General features: G+C 44.2%; 1 non-coding gene across 1 annotated transcript; it reads right to left on the reverse strand.

Annotated features, from left to right (window-relative positions):
* Positions 1–9646: 9646 nt before the first annotated feature.
* On the reverse strand, positions 9647–9719 carry TRNAG-UCC (transfer RNA glycine (anticodon UCC)). Its single transcript has one exon. It is a non-coding gene; the product is annotated as a tRNA-Gly (tRNA).
* Positions 9720–24984: the final 15265 nt, after the last annotated feature.

A 24984-nucleotide genomic window follows, 5' to 3' on the forward strand; every position in this document is an offset into this window, starting at 1 on the left:
GGGAGGCCCTACACAGACTTTTTAAATTAAATTTTTAAATTTATTTTTAATTTTTATTTTATTTATTTTTTAATTTTTTGGCTGCACTATGTGACATGTGGGATCTTAGTTCCTTGACCAGGGTTTGAACATGTACCCCCTGCATTGGAAGCACGGTCTTAACCATTGGACCACCAGGGTAGTCCCTCTTAGAATTTTTAAAAATATATATAATTGGCAACTACTACCACAGTCAAGATACAGAACAGTTCCATTATGCTCCCTCAATTCCCTCAGCTGCCCCCTTGTAGTCAAATCCTCCCCTCCCCCTGAAACCCCTGACAACCACTGTTTTTCATCACCAGAGTCTATTTGCCTTTTCCAGAATGTCTTATAAATGAGATCACACAGTAGGTTATTCGCGTCTTTTCTTTCACTTAACACAGTGCATTTGAGATTCATCCAAGTTGTTGCAGGTATGAATTGCTGGTTGCTTCTTACTGCTGAGTCTATATATAGTCTACATAGTGTGGCTATATACTACAGTTTGTTTATCCATTCCTCGGCTGAGGACATATAGGTATTTAGGTTGTCTCTAGTTTTTTGATGATTGTAAATAGAGCTCATAGAAACATTTGCATACGGGTCTTTGCTTTAACGTAGGCTTTCATTTCATTTGGGTAAATACCAAAGAATGGGATTTCTGGGTAGCCTGATAAGTGTATGTTTATCTTTGTAAGAAATGGTCCAAGTGTTTTCCAGAAAGGCTACACTGTTTTACATTGCCATCACCAACATGTGTGAGCTCCTATTGCTCCACATCCTCACCAACTTGGTAGTATCAGGGTTTGTTTTTTGTTTTCCAATTCTGCTGGGTGTGTGGCCTCAATTTTTAAAATAAGGTCATGTCATTCCTCTACTTAAGCCCTCCAGTGGCTCATATCACCCAAACCCTTCCTCAGCCTCCAGGGAGTTTCTTGACCAGCTCCTGACAGCCCCTCTGGCCCCTTCTTCCATTGCCCTCTCTCTCCAGCCTTTCTGGGCCCCTCCATGCTTTTCCTGAGACTTCCCATGACACCCCCACCTCGGGGCCTTCACTCTTGCTGGAATGCTCTTCTGAAATGTTCTTTCCTCAGATTTTCATGGGCAGCCTCCTTGCTGACATTCTGGTCTCAGATTTAAGCCCCCTCTCGCCTCTGCACCCATTATTGCTCACACCTTACTCCCACCTTCAAGTAACTCTCCGTATTATCTGGTTTTATTTTCTTCATGTCTCTCATTGTTATGTGAAATTAATTGAAACTATCATTTAAATTCTTTCTCTTCTCTCATTCTCTCTTTTAAAAGTTTGTCTTAATTGATGCATGATATGCTCATGGTAAAGCACACACATCTCAAGAGTGCAGCTCAATGAATTTTTACAAATGTTATACAAATAACCCCTTCCTGTATCAGGACACAGCTTGTTTACAACACTGTAGATAGTTCCTTCTGCCTCTTCTCCCTAAAGGTAATCACTATTCTAATTTCTATCTGATTTATCCTAGATAAGTTTTGCCTGCTCTTGAACTTCATATTAATGGAATCAGATGGTTTGCACTCTTTGTGTCCAAATTCTTTCATTCATCTCTGTGAGATTCATCCATGTTTTTGTACATGGATGCACACAACGGCAGTTGGCTCTTTTTTATTACTATGAAGTATTCCATTACGGGCTTCCCTTGTGGCTCAGCTGGTAAAGAAGCTGCCTGCAATGCAGGAGACCTGGGTTCAATCTCTGGGTCAGGAAGATCTCCTGGAGAAGGGAAAGGCTACCCACTCCAGCATTCTGGCCTGGAGAATTCCATGGACTGTATATACCATGGGTAACAGATACGACTGAGCAACTTTCACTTTCACTTTTCTTTTTCTATTCCATTCTGTAAGTAGACCACATTTTATTTACCCATTCTGCTGAGGGCAGATCTGACGGTTCTTCCTGCTTTGGAACTACTGAATAACAAGCGCTGCTCAGAACATTTTTATGCATATCTTTTGGGAGATATGCACTCTCGTGTCTCTTGGGTTATGCCTGGGAGTGGAATTGCTAGATCATAAACTAAGAATATGCTTATCAGCTATTTACTCTTTTACTTGTTTGTATTATTTTTCTCCCATTAGACTCCAAGTTCTGTGAAGGTAGAAAGCAGCCTGTCTTATTAACCATTGTATTCCCAGCATGTAGCACAGTGCTGGGTGCACATTGTAGGTGCTCAATAAAAATCTGTTGACTGAATGAAATAACAAACCTAAGCTACTATCAGCTCAAAGTAAGTAATGACTGGACTTCCCTTGGGGTCCAGTGGTTGAGAGTTCACCTGCCAATGCAGGGGATGTGGGTTTGATCCCTGGTTCGGGTAGATTCCACAGGCCAAGGGACAACTAAGCCCAAGTATCACAACCATTGAAGCCAGTAGGCTCTAGAGCCTGTGCTCTGCAACAAGAAAAGACATGGCAATGAGAAGCATGTGCCCTGCAACTAGAGAGAAGCCCGCACTCGCTGCAACTAGAGAAAGCCCGCGCACTGCAATGAAGACCCAGACTAGCCAAAAATAAGTAAATAATAAATTTAAAAAATTTAAAGTAAGTTACAGTGGAACTAGGACTAGATCCAAATGCTCCTGACTTCCACCATCTGCAAGCTGAGATTCAGAAGCCCAGCTGACTTGGAAAGAGACAGAGCTGCAGGTGTTGGGTTGATTTCAGCATCCCGTTATTCTTTGAAGAAGAAGTGGCTCCCTCTCCCCTTCTTGGCCTGCATTGTCACAGCTTGAAATATTCTTTTGATTATGAGAACATTTTCCATTAAGTGTGCTTCTCCACCTCCCCCTCCCCCCCGCCCAGTATTTATGAGCTCATAACTCCAGGATATGTCACAATCAGTGTTGCAAAAGTGTATCTGAATGTAATGAAATAATTCGATGAGAAACACAGCAAGGAGACAGTTGGAATTTTCTCTTGCCTTACAAACCATCCCCAGGGGATGGGTGTATATAAATCAGCTCCTCCCTTAATTAAGTAAAACATTTTAAGGAAAAAAACAAATTAATTACCCCTTCATGGCACCACCCCAACCGATTACCCAAACGGTTCACGTTCCATAAACCTCGCCTGAGTTTAGAGCTAATTATCGCTCTTTAGGTTTGCTTATACTTCTCAATATGGCAAAGATCTGTATTAAAAGTGGGTGGTGTGGGATAGTTTTCTCTGCCACTTTCAAGATGATGTAAGTTGTCATATGAATCAGGAAGTAAGCCTTTTTGGTTTTTTTAAAGCTGAAAACACAGCGTATGTAGAATGTAGAGCACCCACATGGTCAAATAGAAATGATCTTGGGGTATTGCTGGGTGATTCGGAGAAGCCCATAGGGTACAGAATGTGTGGAGTCTTAGCCTGGGTCAGTCCCCCTCTTGCTGTATAAGCTTGAGCAGGACGGGAAGTTTCTGGTCTCCATCTGGGTTAGCTGAGCACCTTCCATCCAACCACCTGCCTCCCTTGCCTCCTGGCATGTAGTCCCAATAGAAAAGGAGAATCCTATTCTCTCTGAGCTGTTGTGCAACTCAACCTGATGTCCTTTCTAACTCTCCTGCCTGCTCTGGCCTCACCATTGCTAACTGGGACTGACCCATTGTTGTCTTTGATCCAGAAAGGTCCCTGTGGCCAGAGCATCTATTGACTAACACTTCACCTATTCCCATCCTAAGTGACCCTTGGACTTCTCTGGTGATCCAGTGGCTGGGACTCCATGCTTCTACTGCAGGGGGTATGGATTTGGTCCATAGTTGGGGAACTGGGATCCCACACACTGTGTGGTATGACCAGAAAAAATAGTAACCCTGAGTTATCCTGGCCTCCAGCATCTGGCTACCTTCTGATTGGTCCTGTCGCCTGATGGAGCAGGCTGCCCAGGCCTGGTCGTGTCTTCTTAGGCAGGTGTGTGTGTGAGTGGGGTTCTCAATGGCATCAGATACAATTGGCCCTGGGTAGCAATGAGCCTTGCTCTAACTGCAGAGCCACCTGACAACTTGTGGATAGAAAGCCAAGTCCTAACCTTCCTTTACTTCTGCTACTTTTCTCATATGTGTGGCTGTGTACACTATAGGCCCTCAATCAGTACTGATTCACCATCTGAACTTTCATGAAAGACATGGATCACCAGGAAGAAACAACAATCTAACTCTTCAAAACATTTGTATTAAGGTTTGAGTTATACACAGTAAAGTGCATACATTATAAATGTATAACCCAATGAATCTTTACTTTGTGTCCATCCCCTTAATCCCCATCTAGGTCAAGACTCAGGATATTTCCAGCCCCTTAGAAGTTTCCCTCTTAGTCAATGCCCTTCAAAGGTAACCATTATCCTGACTTTTATCACCACAGGTTAATTTTGTTCTTGAATTTCATATAAATACAATCACCTGGTATCTAGTTTTTTCCTGTCTGGCCTCCTTCACTCATCTGCTTTGTCTATGAAATTTATCCTGTGTATGTATAGCAACGTTCCTGAACTCTTCTTTAGATTAAAAATGGTGAAAAGTGGTTAGTGATTACTGGTTGTTGGTATTTAGTTCAATAGTATGTTGTCCTTTCAAAAAATAACCAAATGCCAAGATAATTGGGGATCTAATACTAGTATGATAGTGTGCACTCCCACTCTCTTAAAAAAAAAGTGGAATAATTTAATGCTTAAGAGTGTTTGAGTGGACTTTCCAGGTGGTTCAAGTAGTAAAGAATCCACCTGCAAATGCAGGAGTTGTGGGTTCGATCCTTGGATTGGAAAGATCCCCTGGAGGAGGAAATGGCAACTCTCCAGTATTCTTGCCTGGAAAATCCCATGGACAAAGGAGCCTGCTCCATGGGGTCGCAAAGAGTCGGACAGGATTTAGCGACTGAGCATACCTGTAGAGTGTTCGAGTACATTCGAGTCCCATGTGGAGGAGGGACGAGTTTAGTTGGAGGTATCTGACCATATTGGTCCCTTCTTGAGAACCTTCCAAGGCATCTCCTTGTTGCTTTAATTCTCATTTCCTGGGTTACTAGAGAGGTTGAGTATCTTTTCTTAGGATTATTTGTATTCCCTTATATCCTGGTCACACACTGGGGGTGGAGGCGGTGGAGGGGTGGAGGTGGTGGAGGGGTGGAGGGGTGGAGGCTGTGGCTCCTTCAGGGAAGGAGCTTTCTGAAGGTTTACCAGAGCTGAGAGTGGGCATTTGTCTTGCACCCACCACAGCATTCCCCTGTCCTCCTCCTCACCCTTGAAGGGGACTAGCTTTTCCCACTCATTTTGTGGTGGGAGGGCTGGTAAGATCTGAGCCATCTCTGGATTTCTAAAATTACAACGCATATCTTGTCATCATTACTAGATCCCTCCAATTCTTCCTCTAGAACGTCTCTGGAATCCAAGCCCTGGGCCACACCTGAGACTAGGCTACTCTCATCTTATGCCTGGACATCTGTACCACTGCCGCCCTGGTCTCCCTGACGCCACTTGCTGCTCTCCATACCATTCTAGAATCACCCCACACCCATCGTTTGTTCTGAATCACAGACCAAATTGGGTCATCATCCTTAAAACCCTCCAAGATATGCCTGAGTAAAGAAAATGCAGTATATACATACAAGGGGATATTGTTCAGCCTTCAAAAGGAAGAAATACCTGTCACATGAGAGAATACAGATGAAGCTTGAGTGAAATAATCCAGTCACAAAAGTAATAGGGACAAAATCAAGGGACAAAATAGGTGATTAAATAGTTAATCCTAGGGGATTGCAAGTAAAAAAATATATATATATATATGGGAGACCCCTGTAATTTAATGATTACTCAAGAAAGCAGGTTTTCTTAACCACAAAACCCAAGCAGGTTTGCTTAGCAACAAAACGATGCAACAGAAGCATGGGACATGACCCACAACAATAAAACAACAGTGGCATGAGCCCCACAGCCTGCCCAGTGAATCAGTAAATCAATGATCCCTAAGACGTGCTCCCTGCACGCATAAAAAACAGTATTTTGTGGACCAGAAAACAATATTTTGTGGACATAGCTTGACCACATAGGGACAAGAAAACTCCCCTGCTCAACCTGGAGGAGAAACTCACGATGAAAATGAAGAAGGAAACAGAACAGCCTCTATCTTGAAAGCAGGACTCGGTCTTCGGCCGGACTGTGGACTTTGAGCTATAGGCCCAGTATCTATGGAAATGACACACCCACTGGAAAACCAGACCCCTGGAAGGAAGAGCCCCAGGGCTCTCCGTTGCCTAAAAGAATACCCTAATTATCTGTGTAACCGAATCGAATCATACATTCTATTATGCTTATTGGGGTATGACCACAGGCTTATTGATAACTGTCCACTGTTACCTCCTGCAGCTGCTGCCAAGTCACTTCAGTTGTGTCTGACTCTCTGCGACCCCATAGACGGCAGCCCACCAGGCTCCGCCGTCCCTGGGATTCTCCAGGCAAGAACACTGGAGTGGGTTGCCATTTCCTTCTCCAATGCATGAAAGTGAAAAGTGAAAGTGAAGTCGCTCAGTCATGTCCAATTCTTGGCGACCCCATGGACTGTAGCCTACCAAGCTCCTCCATCCATGGAATTTTCCAGGCAAGAGTATTGGAGTGGGGTGTACTGGAGTTGTCTTCTCCGTCACTGTTAACTACCTAGGCTTAAAGCATATGATTGCGGGTTAACTTCGATTGTATCTTTCTTTTACCTTTGTTCAGACTAGTTTCAGGGAACCTTATACACTTTTAGGATATATAAGGTTTTCACAAAAACTGGTTGGGGTCCTTGGCTAAGAGGAAACTCTGCCTTGGGCCCACCGGTGTAATAAACTGCACTCCACTATCTACATTGTCCTTCTGAGAAAGTTTGTTTCCCAGAACCCGTGGCTACAACAAAAACATGACACCTACTCAGGAAAGACAAAGAAGGTCTTCTCCCCCTCCCCCCTTTTCCTTTGACTATAAAACTGTAGCCCACTATGTTCTCGGGGTGTGGTATTTCTCACCCACCCACTTGTAAGTCTCACAAGCATCCTATTCTAATAAATCACTTCTTATCTACCACTTTGCTCTCACTAAGTTCATCTCTGCATGGAGACATAAAGAAGTATAGTACTAGAGCTCTTTGGAGCCCCCGTGGAAACAACACCAACGGTTTCAAAAGGACAAATACTGTGTGATTCCACTTATAGGAGGCCTCTCAAGTAGTCAGACTCATAGAAACACAGTCGAGTGAGGGTTGCCTGGTGCTCTGGTGAGAGGACAATGGGGATTTGTTGTTTGATGGATATAAAGTTTCAGTTTTGCAAGATGAAAATGTTTTAGAGTTGTTTTTTTTTTTTGCATAACAATGTGAATATATTTAATACCACTAAACTATATGGTTAAAAGTGGATAAGATGGTAAATTTTATGCTTCATGGGTTTTTTCCTGCCACAAGTGAAACAACAACAACTTTCAAGGCTCCCCATAGCCTTTTGGGCAAAGCCAGACCCTTTTGCCTGGCCTCCCGGACCCCTGCACCATCATCCGACCCTCCTTCATAGCCACCCCCCACCTGACCCCACCATATCCTCTGCCCCCAACAAGCTCTCCAGCTTTCCCCAAAGCTCATGCTTGCTCACCAACCTGTTTCTCCCTGGCTGTTTTCTCTGCCTGGACTGTCTTTCCTTTCAGCTCGTCAGCCTTTTGAGACTAATCATCCTTCAAGACCCAGCTCAAATGTATCCCCTTCTGTGAAAGTTTTTCTCATTCCCTCTCCAAAAGACTGATGCTCAGAGTGTGTGCCCCAGACACTTTTAACATCACCACCAGCAACCCCTGAGCTACTAATAAACAAGTGCTTAATGTGTGCTGAGCACTGGGCCAAAAAAGCTCTATGCATCAGTGTCTCAGTTAAATCTTTTGATAACCCTCTATCATCCCCATTTTACAGACAAGGAAACTGAGGCTCAGAGAGGGAAAGTATCATGCCCAAGATTGTTAAGTTGTGGCACTGAGACTTATACCTTCCTAATTCCAGAGGAATGCTTTTAACCCCTCAAATCCTCTCCCCTTATACAACCAAATTACTGCATTGTCAATGTATTGTTTATTTTTCTGCTTCCCCTGTTAGGGGAGGGTTGTGCCTTTGTCATCCTGCCTCTGCTGCACCACGTGTGGCCCAGGGCCTGGCACAGAGCTGGAGTTCATTTCATGGGCGTTTCGTCATACACCCTCCAATAAGTCAGTGTCGCTGCTAGTTCCCCCAATTCCACCACTTCTATTTCCCCTCCAGGAATTGGCAGATCGGTGATAGCAAAAGAAACATCCCCACCAATCAATAAATAATAATGTTGGAGAATTTAAAATAAGAATCTGGATTATTAAAGTTACAAATCTTTGGTCTTTATACCTTTAATAAAACATGCATCTATTAATAATGGATACTGATTCTGGCCTGCTTATGCTGAAAAGGGGAAAAAAATGACCAGTCGAAAGATGCTAATATTTTTTCTCCTTACCCGGCTTGGCTGCCAAGTGCTTCCCTGACAAACTGCTCATCATTTAAAAAGGTTTAAAATTTTTAACAGCACGAAAGGGAAATTGAAGATGGGATGCTCAACCCTGTGGACCCTTCACGAGAGATCACTCCTCTTGGAGACATCTCTCTCGTGGGCTGTGGTGGACCCATCTCTGCTGGCTCCTAGCTTAGTCCTCTGGCTGTGGCTTCTCAGGCTCACTGTTTTTCTTCAACCTCTTCCCTGAGTCCCTTCCTTTCCTCCTCCATTCTTTCTCTTCCTCTCCCCTCCCTTCCCCTCTTCATTTATTGTTTTTAGTTGCACTGGGTCTCCATTGTTGTGCTCTGGTTTTCTCTAGTTGCAGTGAGTGGGGGCCACTCTTCATTGCGGTGCATGGGCTTCTCATTGCAATGGCTGCTCTTACTTTGGAGCACAGGCTCAAGGTGTGTGAGTTCAGTAGTTGCGGCACTCAGGCTCAGCGGTTACAGCATGTGGGTTTAGTTGCTCCTTGGCATGTGAGATCTTTCTGGCCCAGGGGTCAAACCCACGTACCCTGCATTGACAGGTGGATCAACCACTGGACCACCAGGGAAGCCCCTCTTCCCCTCTTCTCTCTGAACACCCTTACCCTGAGTGACCTCACCACTCCTGAGATAACTAGTCATCATCTTTGCACCAAGGTGTGTCAATAGGATACTGATTGGCAATTGATACTGGTGTGTCAATTGAGAAGTCACTCAATAAGACAGAAAGTCAAAGAGGAAACAAGAGGACTGACTATGATGGTCCTTTGTAAAGACTGTGGAGGCCATGTGTGTACTTTGGCTGCCACTCTAAGCATAATGGTGCCATTGCAGGAGCAGAGGAAGGCGCGGTAGAACCTATGACTTGAAAAAAAAATCTTTGGAGGTTGTGATTGAGATAGACTGGAGGGTGATAGGGCAGAAGCAGGAAAACCATTTAGAAGACTATTGTCATAATCCAGGCAAGAGATGATGACAGTTTGGGATAGAGTACAAGCAGAGAGGAGGTGAGAAGGGATTGGGTACAGGATATATTTTACTTTTTTTTTTTTTCTTCTTTTTTCGGCCACATTGCACAGCTTTTGGGATCCTAGTTCCCTGACCAGGGATTGAACCTGGGCCTTCAGCAGTGGAAGTGCTGAGTCCCAACCGCTGGACCACCAGGCAGTTCCCCAGGATATATTTTAAAGGTGGAGATGGTAGGATTTGTTTATGGATTGGAGGGGGGTATGAAAAAAGAGAAAGGAATCAAGGATGTCCCCAAGGTTTTTGTCTAGAGTAACTAAAAGGTATGAGTTTTCATCTTCTGTGACAAGAAAGATTGTGGGTGGAGCAGGCTTGGGGAGAACAGATTTAATCTCAAATGTGTCTAGTTTGAGAGGCCTGTTGGATATAATCTTATAGATTGACTTGTGTCCCCTTAAAATCCATATGTTGAGGCCTTAACCCCCAGTGTGACAGTACTGGAGTTAGGATTGCTAAGGAGGTAATTAAGGTTAAATGAGACAGAAAAGATGGGGCCCTAATCTGATAGTCTGGTGTTGTTATAGGAAGAAACACCCAGAGATCTCTCTCTAGGTACACACAGATGAAAGGCCATGTGGGGACATAGTGAGTGACTATCAACAACGAGGAAGAGAGGCCTCACAAGAAATCAACCCTGCAGGCACCTTGATCTTGGACTTTCAGCCTTCAGAACTGTAAGAAAATAAATGTCTATTGTTTTAGCCACCCACTCTGTGGCATCTTGTTATGGCAGCCTGAGCTGACTAATATGGATGTCTAAAAAGAGATGTGGGGGGACTTCCCTGGTAGTTCAGTAGTTAAGAATCTGCCTACCAGTTCAGAGAACATGGGTTTGATCTCTAGTCGGGGAAGATCCCACATGCTGCACCATGCAAGTCAAAAAAGAGAGAGATATGAAATTGAGGTTGGACATATGAGCACAAGTTCAGGGAGGCTACGGATACAAATCTGTCTGGGATACAGATAAAAACTTGGGCATCATCATCAGAGAGATGGTATTTAAATTCATAAGGTGATAGGAGATTTCCGGTGAAGGTAATGTGATAGAGATGAACATGGCAAGGGACCAGACCCTATGACCTTCCTCTGTTTAAAGGTTGAGGAGATGAGAAGGAATCAGTGAAAGAAGACTGAGCAGTGGCCAGTGATATAGGAGAAAAATCGAGAAAATAAAATGTCCTGGAAGCCAAATGAGGAAAGGATGTTAAGGAGAAGAGTGTGGTCATCTATGTGCAGTGCTGCTAATGGGATAAATAAGGTGAGAACTGAGGACTGATCACTTGATTTAGCAACATGGAGGTCACTGGTGACGTTGACAAAAGCATTTGATTAGCTTTGAGAGCCTTGGAGGTGAAAACAAAAAGGAGACTCAATATACTCAATAATTCTCATTATCTTCCAGGAGGAAATCTACCAGTCGTTTAAGACACCCCATCTTTTTTTCCTGGGAATTCTTAATGTGAGTTCTTACAAAGAAGGCATTGGGTAAACAATGAATCTTGTCAACAGCAATTGAAGGTATTTTCTTCTTTTCCTTCTGACAGTTTAACCCATGAACAAGTGGCAACCTTATGTATCCATTCCAGTCCAATTATGAAGGTGCTCAGAGTGCAATGTGTATAGAGAAACTTCACAGGTCAACACGCCAAGGGGGCGTTGGGAAAGGAGTGACTTAACCCTGCCTTGGTACTTGGGAAAGAGGAGATGACCTTGAGGTGGGCTTTGAGAAGATAAACAAAAATTCACAAAGGGAAAAAGAGGACAAATGACTTTTTTATGCATAGGAAACAGCATGTACTAATTCTAGCATGTACTTTCACTATAAAATTTCTCTTTTTTCTCTGGCTTTATGATTTTGTTTCTCTCCCTCTCTTTCTCACACCCCTGTATTCACAGACACAACATGTAACTGCACATAGATGACTGCTCTCATCTCCTTAAAATCCTTTCCTCATTTGACTTCCAGGACATTTTATTTTCTTGATTTTTCTCCTATATCACTGGCCACCGCTCAGTCTTCTTTCACTGACTCCTTCTCATCTCCCCAAGCTTTAAACAGAGGAAGGTCAAGTAGTAGTCTTGTTTGCAAATGACAGAAAACTCACCTCAAAATAGCTTAAACTAATAAAGGAAACTTTTGGGTTCATGTGATTGAAAACTCCAGGGATAAATTTAGGATGTCACTAAACTCAGGGGCCCAAACAACTGGTGCTCATGTTTGGTCTCTCTCCATCATCTCGCTCAGCCTTGCTCCATGCTAGAGCGTTCACACTGAACATGGTGCCAAAAGAGCTGCCTGCGATCCCGGGCCCAAGTCATCCCAGTGGAATTGAATGAAGAGTCTCTCTCTCTCCGTTGTGTCTCATTGGCTCCAATTGTGTCAGGTGACCATCCCTGAACAAATCACTGTGGTCAGGGGACTGAGATGCTCTGATTGCTACAGCCGAGACACCAGCCCACCCTAGCGCCAAGGAATCAGTTCTGCCTACAGCACAGGGACTGAGAACCATGAGGGAGAGCTCTCCTAAAGGAAAAACTTATTGCCAAAGAAGGCTGAATGGATCTTTAGCCGTGAAAGCTTTGTACATCCACTTCCAAGGAGTGGTATGCTAAGGGTCTCCCTATGGTGGAAGAGTTAGGCTTTGACCTAAGAATTCTTGAGGGTTGAATAGCCCTCAGAGCAGTGGAGCTGCAGGAGGATGGAACTGTTGAGAGGGGGGCAGAAAGGGAGCATCTGAGAAATGCAGCTGGTCCAGAGCTTAGAGATTATCTAGCCTTAGAGGTCATCATCTAGGCAGACGACAGTAGAAGACCAGAGAGGGTGAGGACACTTGTCTGAGGCCACAGCAAACTGAAGCGGCGTTGGGATTCAAAGCCAGCTGATGTCGGTCTGTGTGTCTGGCAGCTGTCACATTCATTAGCTCCCTGACATCTCCTTGTTTCCTTGTGTATTTTTACAAGGTTGTTAATTACCAGCCATAAAGCTCAGCAAACATTTTGATCGGCTTTAAGAGCTCATGAAAACAACATTACATTTTAAGGCATGGTTTCCTAATTAATCTAATTAACTGTCAGCCTCGCATCCTGCTGGTTTCCAGACAAGGCGAGCTGCGCCTCTTAGCTTCTGATTCGGCCCCGGTGGACAGAGCTTCAGGCTTTCACAGTCACAATCTCCATGCCAGGAAACTAGCCAAACTGTGATCTGAGGTTTAGGTTGTCCGAGGCAGTGTCTAGATGCTCAGACTTGTGTTGATTTATTTTCCCCAATGATCTATTTCTAGGACAAAGACACAGTAGTTTGAAGATGACCCAGATTAAAGCAAGTATGTGGATGCCTGGCCACATCGGCCTAGCGTCATTCCGGAAGGCCAAGGCACATTTTGTGCCTTCTCCAATGATGTTCCCTTTCTCATTCACGGTCCTTGCTGTCCAATCCTGCTCCCCCTAATGGCTAGATGGACTGAGATGGACACCAGACCCAAGGATGGTTCAGTCACTTCTGACCCTTTAGTCAGTTCAGTAGCTCAGTCTTGTCTGATTTTCTGCGACCCCATGGACTGCAGCACACCAGGCTTCTCTGTCCCTCACCATTTCCCAGAACTTGCTCAAACTCACATCCATCGAGTCAGTGATGCGCTGGTCATGGCCTGGCTCAAAAAGATGAGCTGGGTCAACCAGAGGCAACTTGACTGGGCCAACTGGGGATGGAGAAACAGATCCAGGGAGGGGTTTACTTTACTACAGCTGCCATAACAAAGTACCACAGAGTGGGTGGTTTAACCAACAGAAATTTACTTCTCAAGATTCTGGTGGCTAAAAGTCTAAGATCAAGGTGCTGGCAGGGTTGGTTCCTCCTGAGGTTTTAGCTCCTTGGTTTGCAGATAGCTGGTTTGTAGATAGTTGCCTCCTCACTGCGTCCTCACATGGTCTTTTCTCTCTGTGTGAGCATCCCTGGAGTCTCTCTGCCTGTCCAATTTCCTCTCCTAGTAAGGATGACAATCGGATTGGATTAGGGCTCACCCTAAAAGCCTCATTTTAACTCTTTAATCACCTCTTTAAAGACCACTTCTTTAAATAGTGTTTTTTGGAGGTACTAGCGGTTAGGCTGCAACATACCAGTTGTGGGAAGACATCATTCAGCTCATAACAAAAGGGGAAGAACAGACTTTCCTGGCAGCCCTGTGGTTAAGACTTCTGCTTCTACTTTAGGGGACACAGGTTCGATCCCTCATTGGGGAGACCCTGTGTGCTGTGGCAAAAAAAAAAAAAAAGCAAAGGGCAAGAACTAGTGATGAAAACTCATATAGTATCTGGGCTGGGGCAAGAGGGCAGTCATGGTCAGTGCACCATCCCTAACTGTGAGGCCCTCTGCTGGACACTCTGAACACTGTTTACTAAAAACACCTGGGACCTGTCACCTTCCACCTGAGGACTTTTATCTGTCCACTTTCTGCTGGGGACACAGACACCTGCACACAAGGAAAGCTAGAGTGTTAGAGGGTTAATGGTGGCACAGCGTTAAAAGAATCTGCCTGCATTGCAGGGTACACAAGAGATGTGGGTTCGATCCCTGGGTTGGTAAGATCCCCTGGAGTAGGAAATGGCAACCCACTCCAGTATTCTTGCCTGAAAAATCCCATGGACAGAGCCTGGCAGGCTACAGTCCATGGGGTCACAAAAGAGTCGGACACAACTTTGTGACTAAAAAACAAAGAGGGTTAATACCCAGGGAGCAGCCCTCCCTCCACCAACGAATGACGGAAGTCGCAGGGAGGGGCAATGAGTATCCCAGCTCTCTAACTTCTCAGGTGGAATAACTGTGTGTGTGTGTGTGTGTGTGTGTGTGTGTGTGTGTGTGTGTATGTGTACATGCTCAGTCGTGTCCAACCCTTTGCAATCCCATAGGCTGTAGCCTTCCAGGCTCCTCCGTCCACAGAATTTTCCAGGCAAGAATGATGGAGTGGGTTGACATTTCTTTCTCCAGGGCATCTTCCTGACCCAGAGATCGAACCCATGTGTCTTGTGTCTCTTGTGTTGGCAGACGGATTCTTTACCACTAGCGCCATCTGGGAAGCCCCTGTCCTGTGATAACTCTGACCCATGCTCTACACTGTCTCTGGAGCTCTTTGGAAGGATCAGTGGTAACTGGCACCTTTCCTATCCTTGGTCTGTCCCACTCACTGGTCAGTATTTTCAGGGATCAACTCCTAAAGAAACTACTTGCATTTGAATCTTTGTTTCCAGGTCTGCTTCTGAGGGAACCCAAACAAAGATCCCACTTAATGTGGGAAAAGAAGCAGAGAAAGCTGGGAAGAGAGGAAGATTGGATCCTAAGAGAGGGAAGGGGTTCCTGTGTTTTACAGGCTCTAGTTCCGTCCCTGGGAGCGCAGCCCTGCATTTCTCACCCATAGCTCTCCAAGTTGCTGTTGTTCATTCTCTAAGTCATGTCCAACACTTTGCGACCCCATACACTGCAACACACCAGCTTCCCTGTCCTTCACTGTCTCCCAGAGTTTGCTCAAACTCATGTCCATTGAGTCAGTGATGTCATCCAACCACCTCATCCTCTTGTCACCCCCTTCTCCTCTTGCCCTCAATCTTTCCCAGCATCAGGGTCTTTTCCTCTTCACACCAGGTGATCAAAGTATTGGAGCTTCAGCTTCAGCACCAGTCCTTCCAATGAATATTCAGGGTTGATTTCCTTTAGATTTGACTGGTTTGATCTCCTCACTGTCCTTGTAAATTAGGATGTTGGGTGTTCTGGAACACAAAATGATTTAGCCACTTCCCTATCCAGATGCAGCAGATTCTCTTGGACTCTTCCAGAAACTTCCCTCTGAAATGTGCAATAATATGGTGAATTGATACCTATTGCTCCTGGGAAAGGTGTCACAGGGTACGTTCCGTGGCTTCGTCAACATGCCCCTCCAAGTAGACCCTTGATTTTCAGAGCTGAAGCTGGGTATGAATTGGGCAAATTTGCATGTGAGCCAGAAGCCACACTGAGGGTCAGGAATCAAGACTCCTGCACCCTTTCTTTTTGAGATAAAACATGATCACAACTTTTCTGGTTGACTGGGATGAGTCCAGTTGAAATTCCTGAAAGAAATAATATAAAGAGACACAGGGAAAATGGCCATAACTGTGAAGGGAGTCTGCACTGGTGACCTGTCTTCAACACGAGCACTTGTTCTAGCACAGTTAGAAGTCTGATGTTAGGGAGGTGCTTAGTTTTTGATCTTTAAAGTGAAAAGACCTGTTCCCATGTTTTCCCCTTGGCTTAGGACCTCCCTTTAGAAATTCACTGGCCTTCTCCCTGGTGGCTCATATGGCAAAGAATACGCCTGCAATGCTGGAGACCCGGGTTCAATCCCTGGGTTGGGAAGATCCCCTGGAGAAGGGAATGGCAACCCACCATTGGGTATTAGTGGGTTGCCTGGAGAATCCCATGGACAGAGGAACCTGGCAGGCTACAGTCCATGAGTTCGCAAAGAGTTGGACACGACTGAGCAGCTGACACTGTTCACTTTGCTTTCATAGAAATTCATTAGACTTCTCAACGTTTTGTGGGATGAGTATGTTTATAACACATTGCATGCAGAGGGAGAGAGGAATAGAAGCTAGTAGGGGTAGGGTCTGGAATCTGAAAGAAGTGGGTGGGAGCAGTTGGCTTCTGTGGTCAAGGAATTCTCAATATAGAGTCACAAGGGAAGTGTGCCCTAGGCGATGAGGGACGTCTCAAAAGCAGGCTCTGGCCCTTGGGTCAGGGAGCTGGTAATAAATACAGTGACTCTGATGGTGAATGGGATCATTGTCATTACATCTCCTGTTTATAGGGAAGGAAACTTCACAGCTGTCAGCAGGGTAGTATCAGGTCCAGAGAATAACATCAGACCCTGAAAAATCTGATTCAATAGGCAGAAAGTAGGATGACAAACAGAATGGGCATTGGAGTCCTATTTGGGGCAGGATGAGCTGTTTGGGACCAAGCCTGTGAAAACTTTGAGGATGTCAGAAGCCAACTTGAAAGTGGGAGTACCTCTGAGAAAGGGCTAGTTCTGGTGGCCGGAGGCTAACAGGACCGAGCAGGATTGTCCTTCAAAGTGGCTTCCATCCTGCACCATCCAGCTTTCCCCGGCCCCTACCCTGCTTGACACTCCCTAGATGGATTTATTTACTTTTTTTTTACATCAGTAAAAAGTATTTTTATTGAAAAAGTACAAATGCAAAGAAATGAACAGAGGAAAATTTAGTCTTGCAACTTTTACTCTATTTTTTCTTTTTGCTCTTCTATTTTGACCTTGCTATTTCATCTCAGCCATTTAACCTGAGACTTTGGTTCAGCTATTTTTTTAACTGCAAAAATAGTCTGAATCTCTGCCTATTAAATCCTTGAAATCAGAATTATATGAAAGAGTAAAAATATTTGTTGAGAATTTATTTTTCAGAGGTAATAATAAGATTTTTTTAATTCCTTGGTCAATTTTTTTAAGATAGCACAGTGAAGAAAAATCTAGTTTATCCATTTTTGCTTTTAATTCACTGAAGTTATTTCCATCAAAATCAATTATTTTTACTCAAATGACACTTTCATTCGTATCTTATCATATTGACTATAGATGCTCTAGTATTTTAACTGTTGTTATTTTTACCATCAACTTTCTTGAATCATTATGTATTTCAAAAATTTTTTCCCCGGTTTTCCAAGACATAATTCATGTAAAGCACTGTATAATTTTAAGGTGTAGAGCATAATGATTTAATTAACATATATTGTGAAATGATTGCCACAACAAGTTTAGTTCACATTCATTATCTCATGTAGATTTTTTAATGGAAAAGATAAACAAAAGGTTTTTTTCGTGTGATGAAAGCTCTAAGGATTTACGTTCCTCCCTAGGTGGATTTAAATTGATACCCTCAAAACTGCAAAACCAGGCTTGATTCTCCCTCCCTTCTGTCCACTCACCTTCAAAAATTTAATGAGCTTGTCTAGGTTAAAGTGTTTTATTCAAGCTCAACGCCAGCACTATCACTGAGGAAGTAAATCCTAAACTAATAGAAGTTGAGTGTAATGTAAAATAACAATTAATCTCTGTCGCAGAGAGTAAGAAAAATTAACAAACCGCTGGTCAAATATTTATTAGCAGGAGAGACCGGACAGATATCTTTATTCTATGACTGAGGTCAACTGAAACTTAAGGAAGTATCTGTCCTTACATCATGGGGCAGCTGGGCTCAGAAATGATGTCAGGGCGGGTGTGGGGGGGTGGGGCGTTGGGGGTGGTTAGTGGATCAGAGTAATCTCTGTGGGATGGGGGAGGGTGACAGGTCAGAATGGAGGGTTGGCGGAGAATATCCCAGATGCTTCTTCTCCCCTCCCCTGACTAAAATCAGATTGTGGATGTTGATTCTGACATGACAGACACCAGCTCACCTCTGACACATGTAAAGAGAACCCCCTCCACCATCCAGGGCCCGGTCCTGAACTTCAGCCTTGACCCTCCTACTGTTGCCATGCCTCTATATTCCCTTCAACTGCACACACACCCCCAACCCTGCCTTTTGATGGCCTTGGCAGTTCTTGACCACTCTAGAGTTTTCCCTACAAACATTGGGCCTCTCCCATAGGCATCACAAATCATCCATCCTCTCCCATCAGTCTCCTACCTAAGATCTAGATAAAGTGACTATAAACTCTGGCACCTGGAAGAAGAGGTCCAGAATTTCTTTCCAACAGTGGGACAAAAGACAGCTGCCAACAATGCCTCCCAGCCTTGGACATGGGCACTGTTTTTCCTGAAAAGAGGCGGTGCTATGCCTCCTTCCTGGAATCTGGGCTGGCCTTGTAACTTGGCTTTAACCTCCTGCTGTGTCAATTTCCGGCCTAGCCCTTAAGGGACCTGACAGCTTCTGTTCTCTTGGAGCATTGAGCCACTGAGAAAGAAGTCCAACTAAACTACTGAAGAGTGAGGCCCAGCCACCGGACCTGCCATCTTGAATGTTCCAGCCCCAGCAGAGTTCATGAGTGACCCCAGCAAACATGCCATGGAAGAACTGCCCAGGTGTGCCTGGCCATCCCTTGAAATCGTAAGAAACAGAAAATTGTTTTAAGCCACATGGAGGCAGGGAGTGGCTTGTGAAATAGTGATAGATATTTGAGACACTAATCTTTCTAGGATTTAAGTCTGCCTTCCACCTGCCATTTTGGATGTTGCAAAAACTCTACCTTGTCAACTTCAGGCCCCCTGTAGACACACATGTTGGACACCCTGGTGCCGGCCACTTGCCAGGGCTGTCCTGTTGCCCTGCGCATTAAACTCCAAGCCCAAGTTCATTGGTTATTCAATAAAGATTGATTGTACCTAAAGCTTGATTCAAGCCCTGTTTGGCCTAGGAGAATTCAGACATACTCCCAGACTTCAAAGAGGTCACAGGTTGAAGGGGAGATAGAGAGGAAGATAACATGCTAAAATTCAGGGTGCACATATTGAAATAGTAGCAGGACATAGTTCCATGAGAGTAGGAGAGGTGGGGTGTTGGGGGGGGATAGTCATGTTCAGGTAGACTTCACAGGGATGCATTTTTAAAAGGTAACTTGCAAAATCAGTGTCAGAATTTGGTTCTAATCTTCTCATTTTTTAAATTAGGGAATGTGAGATGTATTTTTCAGGAAAAAAATTATGCTATGAAATAAACTACCAGTAATAATTTATTAATTTGTGTGTGTGTGTGACACAAACATGCATTTGTTTTATTTACAAAACACTCTGGTTTCCTAAAACAATACAAACAGCATATTCATCAGCAGGAAGCTGACCATGGGCAAGGAGGACCCAGGCCACTGGAGGAACCCTGGGCACCCATCCCTGACCAGCAGGAGGCCACCCAGGGAAACCCTTTCTTTTGTTGCCATCAGCAAGGCCAGGAAAAAAAAAGGACTTATTTTCTATAAGGGAAGTAGCCAGGATGAGGAATATCAGGACATGGGTTCCCCAGCTCTCAATGGAAAAACAAACACAACTGCCATTTTTGCAAAATCATCACTGTTAGGGTGCAGGGAGTGGAGTCCTATTCTGGGGTGCTGAGCGGGTGCTGAGCCACTGGCTGGATCTTGGGGGTTGGTGGGCTGCTCCCTCCAGCTCTGCGAGCTCCTCGCGGCAACACCCCACTGGTCGATGGATACAGAGGGGCTTCCACACAACGCCATCAACATTCTATTTACAACCCTGAGTGGATTCTCCCGGCACATGATAACTGTGCGGTATTTCATGGTCGGAAAGAATCAAAGGTTTTCCAAATCAAACCAGACTCAGGCATTTGGGAGCTGTTTTCACATTTGCTGTGTGTGTGTATCACCACGACTAATCTACTTAGTATTTTACTTTAAGTCAACTCCTATTTTATAAACCTAAAAACTTTTATTATAAAAGATTACTGTATATACCACTAAAAATGAAAACCAAAAATACTTGTGATAAACACATAACTATTAAAAATAAAACACAGTTACTTTTTGTCCTTCCTAAAATGATCTCATTTACCACCATTGATATATTTACTGTATTTGGGGAAACAGTTATAAATATTAAATTAAAAAAATTAAGGATTCCCTGGCAGTCCAGTGCTTAAGACTCTGTGCTTCCACTATAGGGGTTTGATCCCTGGTCTGGAAACTAAAGTCCTGCAAGACACAGCATAGCCAAAAAAAAAAAAAACTAACTAAAAAAACTCAACTTGGGTGTGCTTCAGAGGGGCTTGTTGTGGATATCAAAAGATGCTCCCTTCACTTTTATAGCTCTTATCACTAGGAAATTCCTCAGATTTTAGGAGCTCTGTGCCAGAAATAGGGATGAAGACCAAATATATATTTCTTATTATAAATCACAATGTCACAGTTAGTGACAGAAAAAGGGAGCCCAGAAAGGGGATGTCCCTTCCCCCACATAACCCCAATCTCAAAAATAACTGACATAAAGAGGACAGGGTTGCTTTTCTCTTTGGAACAACTTGGAAGCTTCAAGAGTAAACACAGATGGGCAAAGCCTAGCTGAACAATCTCTGGATGGAGAATGCTCCTGGTCTCTGCAATATCTCTTCCAGAAAAAGGAGCCAGGGAAGCCCAAGTTCTCTGTCTGATCAGATTCATTGGAAACCGGAGGAGCCAGTTTCGAGGTTTTTCAGGTGCTGGGGAAAAACTTGTTATTTTATAAGCAGTCTGCGCTTACTATTCTCTACAGACATATGTTAGAGCTCTTCCTTGAAAGAGAACTGCTCTTTGGCTTGGGAAAGTATTTCAAGAGACCTATTGATTATGCAAAGGACTCCTGCTGAGAGTCCAGCCTTGTTGTTCTGCTGTTTGTGACTAAGCAAACAGGGATTTGCACTTTTATCTAAGTATTGTCTTTTGTATTTGCCTCTTATCTTTCCCTTATCATCAACCTTTATTTAGTACTGTTTTAACAGATTTTTGTAGTAATATACAAAGGGGAGATGGGGAAGAGATAACGTGGCAATAGGCCAGGGCGAACAGAGTCAGGCACCCAGTAAGATGTGCCCAGGTGGGGAACTAATGCTTGGCTTAAACACATTGTTCATTCTGCGATGACACCTCCTTTTCTTTGTTTTCGTAAAAAACAAAGCAACAGTAAATTCCCAGGTGGTCCAGTGGTTAGGACTCCACACTTCCACTGCAGGGGACACAGGTTCGATCACTGGTCAGGGAACTAAGATCCTGCAAGCTGCAAGGCACAGCCTGAAAAAAACCCAAACAAACAAAAATGAAAAAACAAATAAAAAAGAATACAAAATGGAGTCACTTATGCTAAGCCCCAAGAACCTAAGAGATAAAACAATAGTTAACTTAGAGTTTTGACTCTCCCAGGAATGAATCTTTTAATTGAGTCAATTAAGAATCACCTGATCAGCACTAGTTAGGTAACCTGCCTGATAGATGCCTGCCATCCTGTAAACCACAGTGACCTTACCATAATCAACCCATTGTTTGCCTCATATAACTTGGTTTCTTTTAAAAATTATTTATTTGTTTATTTTTGGCTATGCTGGGTCTTTGTTGCTGTTCTCAGGCTTTCTCTAGTTGGGGCTGCTCTTCGTTGCAGTGCTTGGACTTCTCATTGCAGTGGCTTCTCTTTAGATCACGGGCTTAGTTGTTCCACGGCATGTGGGATCTTCCCAGATCAGGGATTGAACCTGTATCCCCTGCATCAGGGCATGGCAACCCACTCCAGTATTTTTGCCTGGAGAATCCCATGGACAGAGGAGTCTGGCGGGCTACAGTCCACAGTGCTGCAAAGAGTTGGATGTGGTTGAAGCAAATGAGCATGCACACCTCCCTGCATCAGCAGGGATTCTTCACCAGATTCTTCACCATTGAGCCACCAGGAAAGCCCCAGCCTCTTATAACTTTCTTGCTCCTGCCTATTAAATTCTTTCATTTTGTACAGCTCCTCGGAGTTGCTTTCTGTCTGTTAGATTGGATGCTGCCTGATTCATGAACCATGAAATAAAACCAATAAAACCTTTAAAATTTACTCAATTCAATTTTGTTTTTTTAAACAGTTCCCAAATCTTCAGTATCAGTTGTTACCCCAGCAAAAGAGCTGAACGGTGACTCTCCTAAAAAGACATGTTCACTTTCTAGTCCACAATCCCTGTGCACGTGACCTAGTGGGGAAAAGGTTTTTGCAAGTATAATTAAGGATTTTGAGATGAGATTATCCTGGATCATTGGGGTAAGACCTAAATCCAATGATTAGTATCTTTATCAGAAACAGAAGAGACAACATAAAGGAGAAGGCAAGAAGATGGAGATGGAGATGGAGGCAGATATTGGAGTGATGTGGCCACAAGCCAAGAACACCTGGGGCCACCAGAAGCCAGAAGAGGTAAGGAAGGATGCTCCCCTACAGCCTTTAGGAGAAGAAAGGTCCTGATGACACCTTGGTTTTGGACTTCTGGCCTCTGGGCCTGTGACAGAATAAATTTCTGTTGTTTTAAGGCACCAAGTTGATGGTGATTTTTCTATGGCAACCCTAGGGAAGAAATACAGTCTCCAACAGCCTTGCATTGGTAGAGCTTTGGAATGAAGGAGCTTTGGAAAGGCACAGGACATTAATGAGAAAGATGTTTTACTGAAGATTTCATGGGAGACAGAGAAGAAAGTTGCCTCTTACATCACAGAACAAGCACTAGTGAGAATTCCTGGTGTCTACCCTCCCACACTGCACCTGTAACTTTCCTTCTCTTCCTCAATAATTCTCTGAATTTCAAGAGAATTTCCCCATTTTTCAAGCTATTCAGCCTCTTCTCAGCTGAACATAAGTGCCATAGTTATCTGACTAGAGATTATCTTTGCCGCCTCACAGGAGCCCTTGTGAGTCTCATTTTTTGAGTTGTTTTCGCCCCTTATAATCAACAGTCTTTTTTAACACATGAGGTATGAAAGGATCCCAGGAGGAAGGTGGATAGAAAGAGAATGGTCTCCACTGACATTCCCCAGTCTTGGGTTGGGCTCCTCAGGAGGCACCTCTTTGAGCTTCTCTCTGTCTCCACATTCCCCACCCACCCCCCCCCCCCCACCCAAGAGCTCTATCTGGAAACTAACGAGGTATAAACAAATGTGAAATACACAGAATAAACTGGGGTGTTTCCTGTTATTTAATACTTTTGGAATGGAATGAAATAGTGGATGCAGTGAGGTGTAAACAGGCCCTGGGATGCAGGGGGCTGCTCTCTATCTCAGGTGATCTGGAATCTATTGGAAAGGGAGTGGAGTGATGCCATGCAATCTGGGAGTAATTCCTCTAGGAGCACCTTAACAGGCAATGAACCGTGGCCTCTCGGATTTCTAATTTGTCTCTACCCAGTACCTGGTCCTTAGCAGGAGCTCCTTGAATGGGAACGTGTCAAGCTGAACTGTGAATCTGGTTTCTCAGCTACCTCCCACTCAATACTGCCCTGAGACCCAGGCAAGCCCTGCTCCAGGCTTACACCTCAAGGGCCCTGCACTTTGGAGGGCCTTTATCTTTTTTTTGTTTTTTGGAGGGCCTTTCTCAAAGGAAGCCTCCTTTCGGGTCTGAGACCACATGGGGCTGGCAGTAATATTCAGGCCTGATGCTGTAAGCCCAGATCTGGATGTGGGTTTTGTTTTGTTTCGTTTTAAACCTTAAACAACCACTACAATATTGTAAAGTAATTAGCCTCCAACTAATAAAAAATAAATGGAAAAAAAAATAAAAAAATAAAAATAAAAATAAATAAAGAAAGCTGAGCGCCGAAGAATTGATGCTTTTGAACTGTGGTGTTGGAGAAGACTCTTGAGAGTCCCTTGAACTGCAAGGAGATCCAACCAGTTCATCCTAAAGGAAATCAGTCCTGGGTGTTCATTGGAAGGACTGATGTTGAAGCTGAAACTCCAGTACTTTGGCCACCTGATGCAAAGAGCTGACTCATTGGAAAAGACTCTGATATTGGGAAAGATTGAGGGCAGGAGGAGAAGGGGATGACAAAGGATGAGATGGTTGGATGGCATCACCGACCTGATGGACGTGGGTTTGGGTGGACTCCAGGAGTTGGTGATGGACAGGGAGGCCTGGCGTGCTGTGGTTCATGGGGTCGCAAAGAGTCAGACACAACTGAGTGACTGAACTGAACTGAACTGATAACTGAATTACTTTGCTGTACATATGAAGCACAACATTGTAAATTAACTGTTTTAATTTAAAAATGGTTTTAAAAAGTAAAAAAAAAAAAAAACGAAAAAAAACAAAAAAAAAAACCTTAAACTTTTTTTTCATTGTTGTTTTTCTATTATTTATTTGTTTTTGGTTGTGTTGAATCTTTGTTGCAGCGCTACGCGAGCTTTCTCCGGTTACGGTGAGCAGGGGCTGCTCTCCAGTTGCAGTTGTGTGGGCTTCTCATTGCCGTGACTTCTCGTTGTAGAGCACAGGATTTAGGGCACGCGGGTTTCAGTAGCCGTGGCACATAGCTTAGTTGCTCCATGGCTTGTGGGGTCTTCCTAGACCAGGGATTGAATCCATGTCCCCCGCTCTGGCAGGTGGATTCTTTCTGACTATACCACCAGGGAAGTCCCAGACCCAGTTCTATGTTCAGTCCTGGTTGCCAGAAACATACCTGAACATTTTCTAAGAGTTCCTCTGGGGGCTAGGACTGGCTAGGGTGGGCAGTGCCATCTGTTTGGGGCTCCCTGAGCCTGGACTGGGGTCCATGTGGGTTCCTGTTCCTACTTCTTTCATTTGAAAGTGGTCTGTAACCCTCTCCCCCATGTGTGGAGTCAACTGGATGACCTGAGGAGCTCCAGGATTGTGCCTGTGGGGTGGTCCTATGGCCTTGCAGTGGCACCTGCTTCAGGAGGGTATCACAGGAG

Source organism: Dama dama, chromosome 23 (genome assembly GCF_033118175.1).
Source record: "Dama dama isolate Ldn47 chromosome 23, ASM3311817v1, whole genome shotgun sequence".
Lineage (NCBI taxonomy): Eukaryota > Metazoa > Chordata > Mammalia > Artiodactyla > Cervidae > Dama > Dama dama.